This window comes from Ornithodoros turicata, chromosome 1 (genome assembly GCF_037126465.1).
Source record: "Ornithodoros turicata isolate Travis chromosome 1, ASM3712646v1, whole genome shotgun sequence".
In the NCBI taxonomy this organism is placed as follows: Eukaryota; Metazoa; Arthropoda; class Arachnida; order Ixodida; family Argasidae; genus Ornithodoros; species Ornithodoros turicata.
Genome location: NC_088201.1, coordinates 173,990,865 through 174,008,402, shown reverse-complemented (window position 1 = coordinate 174,008,402; position 17,538 = coordinate 173,990,865). Strand labels below are relative to the sequence as shown.

Below are 17,538 nucleotides of genomic sequence, written 5' to 3'. Positions count from 1 at the left end.
AAAAATTTTCTAAATGATAAAAAACAGCATACATCAGTATGCAACAGTATGCACCACAGCCTGTTGTGATCGCTTCATCAATGAAATACAGCGGTGTTGCTAACTACACCGTAAGGTGTCTTACAGGCCAGTCAAGTTCGGTTAAATGTTTTGAGAATTATTCGACAACCAACCAGCAATGTGGTCTCGTCAGACCAAGTCGCTATTTACTCAATATATCGCACCAGAATCAAATAGGTATGACATTCCAAGTGTTGCGTTGTTGAGCGGTTAATAGTGAAGCTCAAAAACCGCTTTTCACGCTCAACGTCACACCGGGAGTATAGTTTCTACGCAGCTAAGTGTTACATGTATTTCGGTACACTAAGCGATTCGTGTCATGCTCATTGGATGCTTATTTGATTTAGTAACGAATATATCAGACGGTACCTCTTCCATGTCATAATTGACCGGTAAATGAAAATGCCGTGTGGATCGGTTCATAGACGAAAGAACAGGAAAATTACTTACGTGGTCCGTCCGTGACATTTACTCCCTGGAAAAGTGTAACATCGCATTTCCCGGTCTCGGAGTAAAGCAATGTGGTGGTTGTGATGCCATATACTGTGTGAATATATAGAAAACGTGTACTTAATACTTATGCACAATACCTCAAACGCTAGTGCACGACATTTTAACTAAAGGATGTCATGTATCTGAAGTAGACGCATATATCCAATTACTCGTCAGAAAAGGTTTTTGAACAGAGCTGAGTTTGATGAGCGAGAGATGTTAGGCCACTACATCATATTCGTATTTTGCAAACATTCAACAGCACTACATCTTCCTATCAAAAATCACCATCAAGTGCAGGACAGTTTGTCTTCGAAGTGTGGGTGGAAACCTTCCTGCCCTGCGCTAGCCCTGACAGTCTTTAGTTGTTGCCACACCGTATCCTGATCAAAAAGTGAAACATAAACATCGTGGGGGCTGATTTGCGAACATTACCCGTCTCACTGTCTGCTCCCTTTTGTTTTCTGAAACTCATAGGATAACAGCAATCAGTTGAGATTCAAGGCGCATGGAAGGCACTTCGAACATATCTCTCTCTCTCTCTGTCCTTTTTTATTATTTCTTTTTTTACTGCGTGATATGAACTTAGTATCTTGTGGACCTGCCACCAAAGTGCTGCTTTTTGGAAGCCATATTTCGCGGGAAAATTAGTTCACAAGCGTGCGCGCAGCGGCAGCGATCTTTCATAGTTCTGCTTTTTAATATTTTTGTGAAAGAGTTTCCCGATTGTGTTAAAACTATTGTGTTCTTCATTACGCCGATGACTTAAAATTGTACTGTGAAGCTTACCGTATAAGTAATTGCCGTCTCATTCAAGATGATGTAATGTCTGCCCTCAAATACTGTTCCGACAATTCACTCAGCTTGAATACCCTTTCACCATATCCTTTGAGGTTGAATAATTCAACGTGTAAATGTAGTCCGCGACCTTGGTGTTCATGTGAACTATGCGCTGTCTTTCAGCATACATGTCAATAGCATAACATCCAATGCCGTGAAAAGTACTGTCTCATTGCCCGTATTACTAAGCACTTTTCGATCCCCTCATGTTTGCTTCGCTCGTTATATATTTAGTTCTACCTCATCAAGAATTTGCGTCTACCTGTTGGAATTAGATCAACGCCACAGGTACAAAAATATGATTGAAGAAATGCGTGCTGGGGCGTCGTTTTTAGATCGCCTTACCACAGTCACATTGGCTTCACTACATATTATGACTATAATGACTTTAAAAAGTTGACTTAGTTCGTTGTCTTCTCGTCGCTTACACCACAACCTCCTTTTGTTATTTGACATTGTTCACTCTTTGGTTGATTGTCCCGATCTTCTCTGATCAATTTGTTTTATTTTATCTCGTCAATCTACTTCTAACTTTCTCATCTCTAATCTAACTTATCTCATCTTCTCTGGTCAAGTTTGTTTAATATCCCAGTGCTGAGATAATCCATGTATTTATCTTGCAATGTGTCGCTATTGGAGTCTTTTAACACGTGTCATGATTGATTTCAATGATCTTCGTCCTCAAGATGACTTCGACATTTTTGCACATCACAGTTTTCTCATATCTCAATTGGATTATAGCAGTATCATTGTCGTGCTTCGTGTAATGCTTTGTTATGTTATTCTTTGTTTTCTTCGACTAGCGCGGTACACATTTCTCAAACCATGGTTGTTCATGAGCACTATGAATAAAAATGCAATCGCATGCCAGTTTCTATTCCTCCTGACACGCACACACACACATATATATATATAATGAAGCCCTTCCTTGCTCCTTTAAGGGAGGTTTCGTCTGGCTGCTTTGTTCTGTTTCCATTTACTGTGTCGTCTCTTGCTGTGTGGAGCGCCATTCCTCTCGCAACTCACTCTGCTATGCAACGGCATATTTTACGACAGCGCCTTTCGATGTTTCAGGCCTGAATATTTCGACCACCACATGCCCACAGCGGCAGGTGTGGCAGAGAGATATCCCGAAACAAAGAAAATTGTTGAAGTCTTTCGTCAGGGTTGATGAACACATAAAAATGCGTACCCTCAACCTCATTTTTTAAAGCTTAAACAGCACTTTACGTACAGCATACTTCACAGGAACTGCACCAATATCTGTCAAGGCACGTACCCACAAGTGGTAGAGAAGCGCGGGAACCGCCTACGGCTGGCCGCGCGAATGGATACCGCGTCCGCTCGCGTCGCTCCACAGGGATGTCTCGTTAAAAGCGAAAGTTTCTGAGGCGCCGTCGGACCGGACCGGATTAACTGTAGCGAACACTCTCATTCTCACGTCTGAACTTTTTTTGGAAATGGACATCATAGACGCAAAAAACGTAGGCTTTGGGTTCACTCGTCGAGTCGATGGCGCATTCCGTACTTGTGAACAATGTGTAGTGTTTGCCTTCGTGAAGCTCGACGAAAACATACACATAGCACTATCTGTGTGTTTTCCCTCTCGTGTTGGCATTTTTGGCGCTTTTTGTTGTGTGCATTTTTGATACTGTTTGTGATTTTTTTTTTGTCTGCAGTCGAACTTTGAGTACTTGAGTACCTGCTAGGAAAGCACTGGGAAAAAGTGCTTTAAGTACTGTGGAAAGCACACGATTTGAAATGTACTGAAAGTAAAGTACAAGTGCTCAGACATGTACTTAAAGTCAGAGCATCAAACCGATCTTTCCGGTTCGGTTCAGGTTCGAGTTCAGATATAATGGTTCTGTTCCGATACAGCTCCAGGAAGAGACACATATCGGTTTTCATTGCATAGGGCAAATGCCCTAAAATAAACTGTAGGAAAGTTCCGAAAGCTTTATTTCTGTTCGCATATCCTAGCTGGCCGCAAACAGTAGCAATAACGCTTGTCCTTGATGGTAGCGCTACATGTCCGCTTTTATTTGAGACACAGATTGCAAAAAAAAAAAAAAAATGGCGCGTAAACCGGTCACTTTTGCGACTGGTTGGGGGCACCTAAGACAGGTAAGATGAAAAACCGTGAGCCTCGAACTCTCGATGCTTTGAAACCGGTTTTGAAACGGTAACCGAAATTTTGTAAATCGGTTCGGTTTCGGTTCAGCTACAGGATACAGGCGACCTTCTCGGTTAGGTTCCAGCAAAAAATAACGGGTATTTCCAATGAAAAGATTAGCCAGCTGTAGGACTCGAACCCACATTTTCTGGGTAGCCGGTCCAGGGCACTACCAATTGGGCTAAGCTGACACGCCTTCTCAGCGACTTCCAGGGTGCGTCATCTGAAGGGACAAACCAGCAGCTCTCTCTCACCCATCCTCCTTTCACTCTTACATTTTTGCTCACTCATACACACATTCATACGACGGGATCGACGCAGGCGGCAACTGTTGAACGTGAAAGAACTGATGTTCTGAGGCTGGAACAACACAGAGGGGACAAATACATACAAAGCTTCAATTTACCCAAGAAATCGTTATCCTCTTTCTCGTTTCATCGTTATCAATCAATCAATTATCAATCTTTCATCGTAAATTCCTTAGGCAAATTGCGGCTTTGTATGTATTTCTCCCTTCTATGCTGTTCCAGCCTCAGAACATTATTTCTTTCATGTTGGGTATTTCCTGCTTTCGGTACAGGTTCGGTTTGATGCTCTGATTAAAGTACTTCCCATCACGCTCTAGTCCACCTTGAATTAGCGGGCAGTTCCTAAGCCATCGAAAGACATGGGGTCATCTTTCAAAAATATCGAGGTACCCGTGTGTCAAGCAAGATATTTCAGTCTACGTGGAAGTAATAGTTCCTTTGAAACAGGAGGATCTGCTTTGCAACTTTCCAATCATCTTTTGGTACACTATATCACTTTCTCGAGTTACTTACCTACCAGCGACAAATTGGTGTACGCACCTATTTCTTACGTTTCTTTTTCACCCCTGCATATAACCTTCTTACGTCTTCGGCGACCTCATTGCCCCCCCCCCCCCGTTTTTTTTCCTCACTGCGGCAGAGGAACACTTCCCTTTAGAGTCAGGAGGTCATATACTTTCGCTACGTAGCACTACCGGATGGCGATTTTTTTTAAACTGCGACCTACTGCAATGTGTGTGGAGCACTTACCGTCATCATTGTCCATTATGTTTGCACCCTCAGGATACACCGTCCCCTCTCTTTTTACCCTGCAAAGCAAAAAGCGCAGTGTCAGTACCCTCCAGAGGCTGCTGGTCGATTTACATTAAATGTCTCTTTCCAGGGAGTCCACATTTCTTGTGGGTACTCTAAGGAATGACACTCGCAATGTTACAGAAGAAAACGACAACGACCGAGTAATACTAGTGTAAGCAATCGGAGAACTGCTCACACACGTTGTGCCCGACGTGGATCGAATGAGAGATGCGCGTGATCCTCGATTCAACTTCATCGTCGTCGTTTCCCAACAACTTGCTTTGTTCTTTTCCTAGTTTCTGTAGGCAGCGAATTGCCCCGCACAAAGCAACCGCGACCAGACAGCATAGATTGAGAAGTTACCCGTCAAAAAGAACTCGTTACAAGTTAAGTTACCATGTGCAAAATGTAACGAAGTTCTTCAGTCTGAAATGTAACTCACAGTTACTGAGTCACTTAAAAAAAGAACGAGTTACGCCCAAGTTACTTCGGACATAAAATAGCATTACGGAGGTACAGCGCGCGTGAGCAGTTGAGTTAGACTTTGAGTTGCCTGCAGAGGAATGCAATACGCTTGGATCGTTTTCGTTTATGTCCAACAATAGACCTCTCCCTGTTTGTAAACCAATGACGTCATAGTGTTCGACAAGGCCACAAATTTGGTAGAATTGAACTACACTCGAAGCTAGAGGTGAACAAGGTCGCTCACGAAGGCCACGATATTGAGGGGATTACGATATATGGCCCCTTATAGGGACGCGACCCTCGGTCCTGCTTTTCTTTCTGTGGGAGGCAGCGAACATGTGCGTGTTCGTGGAACCCAGTCCTCTCCTTCCGATTCGTTTCGGTTTCAGTCTGTCTACCAATGTCATGATGGCGTTTCTCTGGTAGAGCTCTGAAACGCGAGTTAAATGTAACTTTGAACTGAACTTAAGTTACTTTGGCAAAGTTACCTGAAAAAGGAACGAGTTCCTCTGAAAGTTACCACGGCGCAAAAGTACCGAGTTCGTTTACAAATTACAAAAAAAAAGAACCTAATTACAGTAACGAGTTACCTCGAACTCTGGAAGACAGTACCATTTTTAATGGATCCCATTTAGCATCGATATCAATACTCGAAAAATGTATTCGAACTTCCCTTTTATGAGAGGACGTCAGCATTAGGAGCAAACATCAGTGTTAAAAACCCCATCTGAACTTCCATTGAGAATATAAATTGCATCGCAATCGCCTCGATGTCGTGTTTGTTTGCATTTTCTTAGTGTACGCGTACTGCCGCGATCTTATACTGTGCTGTTGAACCACGGCCCACCGCTGGCTGCTGAGGGGAACACGAAGCCCGTGGTTGAAAAAAAAGTAAGGTATTTTTGGGTATGTGCTCCTGAAATCAAGATAAAGAGCACAAAAACTAAGCAGTGAATGGCTAAAAAGCAAGCGAGATGGTGATTAGAACTCATAATAATAAAACCCCCGTGTCTAGAAAAGTACCAAACAGACACACACGGACAAAGTCACAAACACAGCAGAAATATTAAGGACTTACAGACAAATATAAAGACAACAACAGGGTCGAGGAGGCAAAGCCATCAAGTTTCCAAAGATGAGCCGAAGGTTCATCCCTTCGAAAAGAGACAGATTCATTCGTTCCTGCGGGCACTGTGTTCGTCAGCCGTCGGTGACGTCCGTGTTGCTAGGTCTGAGTGTCTAGGTCATGGCGGAATGATGTGCGGTTCATTGGTAGAGTAAGGGTAATATATCATATTTATCCTACCAATGAATCACGTAGCAGACCTGGTCCCTCGACGCCCCTGACCCCGTCGACGGACGAATTCTTCCACTCTTACAAATTAATAAGCAATGTCACAATTATCCCTGTACGTCGATGCTTTGTTTCCACCAGGTGTATGGTATATCGCAGCTCTGTTGAGATTTTAAGGATGGGAGGTGCTGGGAAATTTTCCAGCGACTATGCGTGTACGGTGCTGGAGAAAAGTTTACGGAACACGCGAGTCCCGTTTCTTTCTGTGCGACACCTCTAGGGGTGGGCGGAAGGCCTGGTGGAGGGTTGGGCAAGTGCGCTCGTTGCGACACACCGCGGTGGTTTCCGTGTCCTTGAATGTAGTCAGGAAATGGTTTTGATTGGTGTAGCTACCGGCGCCCTCCTCTCCCCTGCTCTGCACGAGTGAACGAGAGTGAACGAGCCCACTTCCGTCCTCCGCTAGGGTGTGGCGCCGAGGAGAAAATACACCGCTCGCACGTCCCCTAAATTTTTGTTCAGCGCTGTACAAGAAGCTAAAGTACATTGTGCCAAGAGTTCTTTATAGTGCATTGATTTTTTTTCTGTGACTACCCCAGTGACAACTAATAATTCCTTGTGCGCCTTTGGTACTTACCACTTGCCGTTCTTTTTCCAGCCCCACTCATAAGTTGCAGGATTATCCTTGCTTGGTATTGATTTTGGTGGTCCGATATACACACACTGTTCCTCGCCTGCGAACGTCGATTTCACCAGCGTATATACTCCACTTCCGCCGGGTCCACCAAGGCTCTAAATTAGAGAACGGAGGCTGCATTTAGTGCATGAACGTGAAACATATCGCTTCCCGAGCTGAAACAAAACTGTCACTTCCTCAATGTGGGTACTCCTCTAAGCAAAATAGCTGATGAAGCATGCGAATATGCATTAAAGTTAAAATCTGCAAACACTCTGTTTTTAACTCCAACTAATCAAAGCGTAATAATAGGTGTTATACTATCCTGAACAGCCGGCTGTGCACGCGGTGCTGCTGATATTAACACAAGGCCTGTGAAAACCGTCAACACTCCGAGAAGCATTCCAGTCTTACATAAAATTAACTTATCATTTACCACAGGCACGCCTCAAACGAAATGAAACTTTAACAATTACCGGACAATTTCCATTCTGTCAATTATAGGAAAGGTAATCAAAAGACAATAAAAATACGACTCTGCTACTCTACTAGCTGAACCACAGCGTAGGTGTTACGAAAATTTGGTCCACAGAATATTTACTTTTTGGAATCAAGGAACATATCTTAGAAAACACAGAAAGAAAGACGTATACCCTCCGTGTGTTCCTTAATCTTCACATAACGTCCCCCCTCTTACTTTACGATGCAAATTCTTGCGCTTGTTCCGCTTCCATACGTTCGTTGTCATGTCCTCCTTGTGCGGCACTTACATCCTGTCTGCACCACATGTTTCATTAGGTCTTGACCATCCCATCAATGTTAGCAGTTCCACTACTCATAGTTGATATTATTCCGAATCATCTTCACTAAGCGGCAGAGACTGGAATGGTCTCCCCAATGCCCTCGTTCTCATCTGCGATCAAATCATTTTTTCGCGCTCTCTTGTATTATTTTCTTTTCCCCTGAATCATGCAATTTGTATGTCATGTGTTCTATGTACATATAATGTTTCTTCTGCTGTCGTTGCTTTTTCTTCTGTTTTGCTTTTTTTTTCAGCTAATGTAAACTCATGTAATGGCAGCTTGGACCTTTGATGTAACATCAACAATAATTAATTAGATAAATTTAGGAAAGGCCTTCGACTTCGTACAGCACCATCTGCTTTAAAAGAGACCCCCCTGATATTGTATCCGACGGCATGCATGGCATATCTCATGAAAAGTTAATTAACCGGTAGCGCGAAACGCACACAGTGATAAATGGTGATGAATTAAATACCTTTATCTGATGTACCACAGGAACATATATGTGAGAGGATGCTTGATAATATAGTTATCTACGCAGACAATATAAATGTTGAAAGATGAAAGTCACTGAAAAGGTTAACCAGCTGTAGGACTCAAACACACACCCTCTGGATTACCGGTCCATGTTTCTACCAATTGAGCTAAGCTAACACGCCTTGTCCGCGACTTCCAGGGTGAGTCATCTGAAGGAACAAACCAGTCAATCTCTCTCACTCATCCTCCTTTCACTCTTACATTTTTCCACACGCATACACACATTCATACGACAGGGATCAACGCAATCAATGCATGAACATGCATCAATAATCCGTTTCTTGGGAATTATTTTCCACAAAAACCTATCCTGGTCTCCCGATATTGAACAACTTCAAACCGAAATTTAGCAATCAGTTGGCGCGATGGATAGACTTAGAAGTTATCTCCAGCACAGGTCGTTCTTCGGGTTCATTATACTCATTCGTCCGCTCCCGTCCGTATTGCGTCCTAGTTTGGTCCAGTACAACACAAATAAACATTGAAAGTCGTCTAGCCTTCCAGAAACGAGCAGCACGCGCAATGTGTAATACCAGGGTGTCTGAAACCTGCTCACCGATTCATGCAACATACGGCATACTTAAAAGAGCAATGAGGCGACATCTAACTGGTTCCAAATCTTGCCTCATTTGCAATGCTATCTACCATGAGTCCCCATGCAACATATTTACGCTCTGGGATGTCTTATAGGTGTGCAGCAGTATTTACAAAAACAGTCGTAGAAAGTATCCGCGTACGACCGATACACGATACTGGCGTGACGGCCGCGAGTCATTTTTTTTCTTTTTTTCTTCAGAGCTCACGCACCGCTTATACATGTTTGAGCTGTGCCTCTGTACGTCACGGATCACATCCCCGAGACCATATCACGTCGCGACGTCCTCTCACTCTGTGATGCGTTCTTTTCACCTGGAGATTACGAGGAGATAATTTTTAAAGGTGGGCGGAACAGAGGCCTAGCGCGGACTCTGCAGATCACCTGCGCTCATCGTTATTTCCCAAGAACGCATTTTATTCTTTGCAGAACACGCAGAAGCAAAAAAAAAAAAAAAAGAAAGGAAAAACGAAAAAAACATACTTTGGGGTCACCTCAATGCTACGGTTGGAAATTATACGCTTGTATATTTGCCAATTTTATTTATAACAATTATAATTATTTAACAAGTATGTGTTTCTAGAAAATAACACTGCAGACTAAATGCATAAGGCTTTCGACAACAATCCGCGTTCCGTACACATCACGGTTTCCAACGTCGGAGTTGGAAATTCTCAAATGTACTCAACGAATATCCAGTTATTTTAGCATCTCTGGGCAGCAACGTCACGAAAGAATAAATAATCGAATTGAATTTATTTCCACAAGAGGTGTGGGGGAGGCAAGAGGCAGACAAGGCCTCAGCCCCTATCCACAGGATACAAAACAATGTATCCATATGGCAAGTAGCGAATAACATGTCAAAAATGGATGCTCCAGCATTCTGAAAAAATAAAAAGTAAAATAAATAAGATAAGAATAAATTGATATTTATGTTTCTTTGTATACTTTCATTCAATATTTCTTATAGTTGATGTCGGAGGCGCTGAAAACTGAAATTTGTTCTACACTGGGGGTAGAGACCAATGATATGTCGTTCTAAAGACATAGCTGTTACATCAGTCTTGCAAAAGGGGAAAAAAGATATCCCAATATCGAGTCACCAAGCATCTTGCACGAACGTAAAACCGAAGAAAAACAGTATCTCTTAAGCTCACTAAACTTTATAACCTGTGGAGTGATGTGGCTCCGAACTGTTTTAGGCACGTGGAGGGTGCCCGCAGGCACATGTTATCGCAAGCGCACGATAACGATTTTGCACTCGGTGCTATCGAAGGGCCATAGTGCAGATCCCTAAAAACTAGACTTATCGGGGAAATGGGGGGATCTTCTCTGTCGGCGGTGGGGTGAGATACGGTGACGGATACATGTCTGATATGAAATTAACCTTCGTTCTTTGTTTGTAACTGCATTTTGTTGTGCTGCTTTCCTCGCCAGGAGCGGACGGGCGGACACCCCAAGAGTGGGAATGAGAGTCCCACAAGTGGAGCCCAACGTGGGGCCGCTCGTTCTCCCGGCGGGTTGCATGATGCACGGCTCTGGCGCTGGTATTGCTTCGGGTAGCATTAGCCTGATGGGCACCGTGTTTTTTTGTCTTTTCGTCTTATCCCCTATTCTGGCATTGTATGTGTTTTGCGTTGTCTCGTCTCGTTAATTGCAGAAGTTGCATCCGTCCACTCTGCACTTGAGCCAGGGAGAGAGCCACCCTATGGACTCTACGCCGCTACGCGGGTAAGCTACACGTAGGAAGCCCTGGGATCTGGCAGATCCGCGGCCTTGGTCTGACGAGAAGCCAGCTGGAAGTAACTCGGTGCCCGCGGGGCCTGGACCAGCGCCAGATTCAGTGAGATGCCTGCAGGACCTTGAACACGAGCGCTACACGCGATCGGGACTCACTTAGCGGCGACTTTATAAGCTGCGCGACAGGACGACGCAGGGACATTTACATTTTCACTCAGTCCAGAATGCTCGGTTACTGTCATCGGCTGTTTGCCGAAAGAGCGAACGAACGGCTACAATCCGTGACCCTGATAATTTGGAAGCTGGCTTTGCAAGCGGCAAGATAATCGGAGACGCTTTAGCTCCTTTTGCTTTTTCCGTCCGAGATAACATCGAGGACAGGGAACCAAACATCGCCGTTGGAATTTTGGGTAGAGATTATATCGCCCTTGTCTACGCGGGGGCTATGCCCTCGCTTATCGGGGACTACTTTCATGGAGAAGCCTGGTAGACATCTATGTTACAGCATAGCATAGACATGGGTAACGCTAGGCCCTGGCGTTGTAATCCGAGACCATTGGGTGTGCACAAGCGTGCTTTGTTAGATGCTCCTCTAGACAAAATTCTCCAAACCGGTGCAGTTCAAGGGTCCCATATTCCCTAGTCAATGCTACTGTGTTTTCAACGCTTGATTGTAGTAGGGGTTTTCTGAAATTCAAGTTGCCCACGAGGATGCCACGAAAACAGCCTTTACCTGCCATAGGGATGTGTTCGAGTTTGTACGGATGCCTTTCGGTCTGTCTAACTCTCCCACCAGTTTACAACGGCTAATGTATACCGTATCGGGATATGCGAAGTATAATTTCGTAATGGCGTACATGAATGATGTCGTAGTGTTTTCCACAAATTTTCAGGAACACTTGCAACACCTGTCAGTTGCTCTTGCAAGGACGAGACAGACAGAACTCACTATCACCATGAGTAGAGTGCAGGCGGTAATTTCAGCCTCCTCTCGAGGATCCAGACCAGGATTTCGATTCTGGGCCAGCTTCTACCCGCCACAGTCTTTGCCCTCGTAGGCGACGCATGTAGCAGCCACTTTTCGAGTCACTAGCCCCTGGTGTTCCTGATTTGGCATAGTATATCCTCTATCGTGGGAGCTTGGTATTTACGGCACCTCGCATTATGTATTGCAACGAATGCAACGCCCAATATATCGGACAGACAGCTACGTCATTTAGAACACGATTCAATAAACACAAATCTGACGTCGCGAAGAAACCTAATCTGCCAGTGTCGCGCCATTTCAGTAAACCAAGACACTGAATCGCCAATATATATATTTTCAACCTGCAGTCAGGCTTTCCTTCGCAGCGGCTCAGGGAACAGAGCGAATCTTATCTCATTCATAAATTTCAGTGTCAAATAAACGAAGATCCAGGAATCCTTTCTACTATTCGCAACTTGCATTCTTAATCCAGCACAATACATACGCTCTTTTGTTTCTTTTTCAGGCTCACGGGTATTTCCTCAAGGTCCAGCTGCACACACGCGGTCATTCCCCTTTCACTTAGTCACCAACCTGTGTTAGTCATGACAAAAGCGCATGCGCTGCTCTCTTTCCCCTGTGCGTAACCCTCTCTCATATATATAGTTTGTTCTTGCCACCAATCCCCAGTCCCGTCGAAGGCAGCGCTGACTGCCGAAACGTCGACCCCCATCCTTATATGTGTTAATAGACTCCCCTTTGTGTTTTCCCGGAAGCTCTTTGTCGTCTTCAGATTTTTCCTGCTTATATATATATATATATATATCTATAAAGAGAGGGAAAAGCCATTAAAAAATAAGAAAAATGACGCTAGATGTGTTTGAAATTCAAACTTACAGATTAAGATGGCTTCTATGGCTGCACGTAGAAAAACAGATACTCATGGAACGATGCGACAGCACCAGAGGACACGTGTTTCGCCGTGTTTGCGGCTCGTCGGCCCTGGGTAGCTGCGCATCGTTCGGGATTGGCAAACCAGGGGTCACTCAGCGAGCGATATACACCTGGGAGGGTGACTGAGCACTCTTCAATGCCACAGTGCAAGCCAGTGAATTATAAAGAGAGGGAAAAGCCATTAAAAAATAAGAAAAATGACGCTAGATGTGTTTGAAATTCAAACTTACAGATTAAGATGGCTTCTATGGCTGCACGTAGAAAAACAGATACTCATGGAACGATGCGACAGCACCAGAGGACACGTGTTTCGCCGTGTTTGCGGCTCGTCGGCCCTGGGTAGCTGCGCATCGTTCGGGATTGGCAAACCAGGGGTCACTCAGCGAGCGATATACACCTGGGAGGGTGACTGAGCACTCTTCAATGCCACAGTGCAAGCCAGTGAATTATAAAGAGAGGGAAAATCCATTAAAAAATAAGAAAAATGACGCTAGATGTGTTTGAAATTCAAACTTACAGATTAAGATGGCTTCTATGGCTGCACGTAGAAAAACAGATACTCATGGAACGATGCGACAGCACCAGAGGACACGTGTTTCGCCGTGTTTGCGGCTCGTCGGCCCTGGGTAGCTGCGCATCGTTCGGGATTGGCAAACCAGGGGTCACACAGCGAGCGATATACACCTGGGAGGGTGACTGAGCACTCCTCAATGCCACAGTGCAAGCCAGTGAATTATAAAGAGAGGGAAAAGCCATTAAAAAATAAGAAAAATGACGCTAGATGTGTTTGAAATTCAAACTTACAGATTAAGATGGCTTCTATGGCTGCACGTAGAAAAACAGATACTCATGGAACGATGCGACAGCACCAGAGGACACGTGTTTCGCCGTGTTTGCGGCTCGTCGGCCCTGGGTAGCTGCGCATCGTTCGGGATTGGCAAACCAGGGGTCACTCAGCGAGCGATATACACCTGGGAGGGTGACTGAGCACTCCTCAATGCCACAGTGCAAGCCAGTGAATTATAAAGAGAGGGAAAAGCCATTAAAAAATAAGAAAAATGACGCTAGATGTGTTTGAAATTCAAACTTACAGATTAAGATGGCTTCTATGGCTGCACGTAGAAAAACAGATACTCATGGAACGATGCGACAGCACCAGAGGACACGTGTTTCGCCGTGTTTGCGGCTCGTCGGCCCTGGGTAGCTGCGCATCGTTCGGGATTGGCAAACCAGGGGTCACTCAGCGAGCGATATACACCTGGGAGGGTGACTGAGCACTCCTCAATGCCACAGTGCAAGCCAGTGAATTATAAAGAGAGGGAAAAGCCATTAAAAAATAAGAAAAATGACGCTAGATGTGTTTGAAATTCAAACTTACAGATTAAGATGGCTTCTATGGCTGCACGTAGAAAAACAGATACTCATGGAACGATGCGACAGCACCAGAGGACACGTGTTTCGCCGTGTTTGCGGCTCGTCGGCCCTGGGTAGCTGCGCATCGTTCGGGATTGGCAAACCAGGGGTCACTCAGCGAGCGATATACACCTGGGAGGGTGACTGAGCACTCCTCAATGCCACAGTGCAAGCCAGTGAATTATAAAGAGAGGGAAAAGCCATTAAAAAATAAGAAAAATGACGCTAGATGTGTTTGAAATTCAAACTTACAGATTAAGATGGCTTCTATGGCTGCACGTAGAAAAACAGATACTCATGGAACGATGCGACAGCACCAGAGGACACGTGTTTCGCCGTGTTTGCGGCTCGTCGGCCCTGGGTAGCTGCGCATCGTTCGGTAGCTGCGCATATCGCTCGCTGAGTGACCCCTGGTTTGCCAATCCCGAACGATGCGCAGCTACCCAGGGCCGACGAGCCGCAAACACGGCGAAACACGTGTCCTCTGGTGCTGTCGCATCGTTCCATGAGTATCTGTTTTTCTACGTGCAGCCATAGAAGCCATCTTAATCTGTAAGTTTGAATTTCAAACACATCTAGCGTCATTTTTCTTATTTTTTAATGGCTTTTCCCTCTCTTTATAATTCACTGGCTTGCACTGTGGCATTGAGGAGTGCTCAGTCACCCTCCCAGGTGTATATCGCTCGCTGAGTGACCCCTGGTTTGCCAATCCCGAACGATGCGCAGCTACCCAGGGCCGACGAGCCGCAAACACGGCGAAACACGTGTCCTCTGGTGCTGTCGCATCGTTCCATGAGTATCTGTTTTTCTACGTGCAGCCATAGAAGCCATCTTAATCTGTAAGTTTGAATTTCAAACACATCTAGCGTCATTTTTCTTATTTTTTAATGGCTTTTCCCTCTCTTTATAATTCACTGGCTTGCACTGTGGCATTGAGGAGTGCTCAGTCACCCTCCCAGGTGTATATCGCTCGCTGAGTGACCCCTGGTTTGCCAATCCCGAACGATGCGCAGCTACCCAGGGCCGACGAGCCGCAAACACGGCGAAACACGTGTCCTCTGGTGCTGTCGCATCGTTCCATGAGTATCTGTTTTTCTACGTGCAGCCATAGAAGCCATCTTAATCTGTAAGTTTGAATTTCAAACACATCTAGCGCATTTTTCTTATTTTTTAATGGCTTTTCCCTCTCTTTATAATTCACTGGCTTGCACTGTGGCATTGAGGAGTGCTCAGTCACCCTCCCAGGTGTATATCGCTCGCTGAGTGACCCCTGGTTTGCCAATCCCGAACGATGCGCAGCTACCCAGGGCCGACGAGCCGCAAACACGGCGAAACACGTGTCCTCTGGTGCTGTCGCATCGTTCCATGAGTATCTGTTTTTCTACGTGCAGCCATAGAAGCCATCTTAATCTGTAAGTTTGAATTTGAAACACATCTAGCGTCATTTTTCTTATTTTTTAATGGCTTTTCCCTCTCTTTATAATTCACTGGCTTGCACTGTGGCATTGAGGAGTGCTCAGTCACCCTCCCAGGTGTATATCGCTCGCTGAGTGACCCCTGGTTTGCCAATCCCGAACGATGCGCAGCTACCCAGGGCCGACGAGCCGCAAACACGGCGAAACACGTGTCCTCTGGTGCTGCCGCATCGTTCCATGAGTATCTGTTTTTCTGCGTGCAGCCATAGAAGCCATGTTAATCTGTAAGTTTGAATTTCAAACACGTCTAGTATCATTTATTTGTTTCTTTAATGGCTTTTTTTTCCTGCATTACAATTCACTGGCTTGCACTGTGGCATTGACGAGTGCTCAGTCACCCTCCCAGGTGTATATCGCTCGCTGAGTGACCCCTGGTTTGCCAATTCGGAACGATGCGCAGCTACCCAGGGCCGACGAGCCGCAAACACGGCGAAACACGTGTCCTCTGGTGCTGCCGCATCGTTCCATGAGTATCTATATATATATATATATTAGAAGCTTAGGATGGCGGTTGACCACGAGAATGAATGCATAAAATTTTAATTTCTCACTGCCAATATACTATCCAGTCTCTCTCCAAAGACGTCGACGCCATTAACAGCACAATCCCGTTGTCACATTCTCATAGATCAGAGTTAGACAAATTACTCCAAACGAAAAACATCCACCTGAAGCTCCGAAAGCAAAAGAAATTAGAGACAAAATCGAGTGCCCTCCAACTCATAATACTTCCACAGATTCGGCACCCCTAATCCCGAAGCCCGTAGCAATACTGCACAACTACGTCCAGATACCCCGTTAGACAGCAACAGCCACTTTGCCCCCGACATCCCCACACTAACCAAATGTAGCGTAGTGAACCTTTCTTCTCGTGACCTTACACCCGCGGAAATCTCTCTCCTGGAGAAGGGATTATCGTTTTGTCCCAATAACAGTAAACTCGATGAATATCAGCTGCATCTGGATCTTGACAACTTTGCGTGGCGACTACGCCTTACGGAATACTTCTACGACAAACCGCAATCAAATCTAAATCCTTTTTGTATAAAATCCGATTTTACTCCCAACCCGAACCGAGATAAAAGTCTTGATATGTATATCAAAGCTGTTCAGAAAGATATTCTCAGTACTTATGCAAACTCAACCAATCGGAAATTCCGGCACAACTTACGAAAGCAGAACAGCAAAGCTTGTCCGCGCTAGAAAGCAACGAAGGTATCATCATCAAACAGGCTGATAAAGGAGGTGCCATAGTCGTAATGGATAAGCAAGCTTATGTGGCGGAAGGACCCCGTCAACTTAATTGTGCAGACTTTTACAAACCTCTCGAATCCGGCCCCACAAATGAAATTGCTGCAGATATATGTAAAACACTAAAACGGTTAAAGGCCACTAAGAAAATTGGCGATGCGCTGTACGAATACTTACTTCCTAAAGACCCTAAGCCAGGCTGATTTTACATGCTTCCTAAGATACATAAACCAGGCAATCCCGGAAGACCAATTGTGTCCAGTAACGGTACCGCTACATAAAATATATCGTCCTTCGTCGATCACGTTCTTAAATCTATCCCCCCTAAATTACCTTCCTACGTCAAAGATACCAACCATTTCCTTCAAACTGTATCGCAAGTAACCGTTCCCTCAAGCTACCTCTTGGCAACGTTACACGTCACGCCCCTTTACACTAATATTCCCCACGCAGATGGTATAGCAGCGGCCGTTTCAGCATACAAAAATCAACCTGACGAGCCGTATGATACGACTGTCCTCACCGAACTGCTAACACTTATTTTGACCTCCAATAACTTTGAATTTGATAACAAGCATTATCTGCAAGTTAACGGGACAGCTATGGGCACCAGAATGGCCCCCAACTATGAAAATATCTTTATGGCATCCCTGGAGGAAACATTTCTCGAATGTTCCGTATTGAAACCACTTGTGTACAAGAG

The 17,538-nt window shown here is 45.0% G+C and overlaps 1 long non-coding RNA gene across 1 annotated transcript; it reads right to left on the bottom strand.

The window, feature by feature from the left end:
• Window positions 1-573: 573 nt before the first annotated feature.
• LOC135373137 (uncharacterized) lies at window positions 574-4,885 on the bottom strand. The gene is made up of 3 exons (XR_010416299.1): window positions 4,738-4,885; window positions 4,624-4,682; window positions 574-603 (listed from the first exon to the last, which is right to left on the bottom strand). It is a non-coding gene; the product is annotated as an uncharacterized LOC135373137 (long non-coding RNA).
• Between the last annotated feature and the right edge of the window lie 12,653 nt (window positions 4,886-17,538).